The following is a 1,009-nucleotide window of genomic DNA, read 5'->3' as shown; positions in this document are numbered from 1 at the left end:
ATGTACTTCAGCACCTTCTCAGCTTCATCTGCATTCTCCAGCCCCATATAGGTGTAGCCCTTGGACAGATGGGGGTGCATCCTTTCTACGGGCATGTCCATCATTTCAATTTTTCCGCAGTTGGAAAATATCTCCATGATGTGATCCTTGGTCACATTCCTGGTGAGCCTCCCATTATGCACTTTGGTGGGTTCAGGGGAATAACTCCATCTTTTCCTTTCCTTTTCGTCTTTTTAGGTGGCTTGGATTTGGATTGAGAGTGCAGTCTGTTGTCGCGGTAGAAAAGGGCTCGGAAAGCCTGGTGAGCAGCTGTAGCTGCGGGTTGTGCGGGGACTTCCTGGGCAGCTGGATGCCAAGGGTGAGCTGGAGCCACTGCTGGAGCCTGTGCTAGGACTGGAACCCAAACTGCAGGCCTTGTGGACCTTGCACCGGTACTGCTGCCACCCCTGGAAGCACTGTGCCTCTTCCGAGTCTTATCCCACCGTGGTCCTTGGTGTCCCCTTGATCTTTACTGTGCTGCTTGGACTTTTTATCAGAGCGGTCTTTGCGGTTGGTGGGAGAGGAGGTCATCGTCCCACTGCGACCTCCTCCTGCTCTCCTGAACACTCTCCAATGGCTTTTACTAGACAAGTGTGGAGTGGGAATGTAGAGAAAGATATCTTTTGGGCCTTAAATTGATATGGTTCTGTTTCTCTTTGAAGTCTTATACTTTGTTCTGGCTTTGATGCCAGACAAGTCTTCAGGACTCAAGCCAACTGCCCAGAACTAAGTAAAAGAATGACCTGTGGTGGGACTAGCAGTTAACGTAATGGCTACGTTGCTGAACTCCCATGTAGCCAACCATGGATCGAGTCCCGGTGGCTTAAACTCACACTGGTCACAAATGCATCTGTGCCCAAGATCCTGAGAGAAGAATGGAGGAGGAGGGATTGCAGGTGGAATTGGGTTCTGGAATTGGGTCATGGGAATGACTGCACGATTCTGAGAATGGGCTGTACATCGCTGAATC

The 1,009-nt window shown here is 50.4% G+C and overlaps 1 pseudogene; it reads right to left on the bottom strand.

Annotated features, from left to right (window-relative positions):
* Positions 1–6: 6 nt before the first annotated feature.
* Positions 7–570, bottom strand: LOC102470026 (RNA-binding protein with serine-rich domain 1 pseudogene; annotated as a pseudogene).
* Between the last annotated feature and the right edge of the window lie 439 nt (positions 571–1,009).

This window comes from Tupaia chinensis, unplaced genomic scaffold, assembly GCF_000334495.1.
Source record: "Tupaia chinensis unplaced genomic scaffold, TupChi_1.0 Scaffold147085_1, whole genome shotgun sequence".
NCBI classification, from domain to species: Eukaryota; Metazoa; Chordata; class Mammalia; order Scandentia; family Tupaiidae; genus Tupaia; species Tupaia belangeri.
The sequence above is the reverse complement of the archived record's forward strand: the minus strand, read 5'-3'. Positions and strand labels throughout refer to the sequence as shown.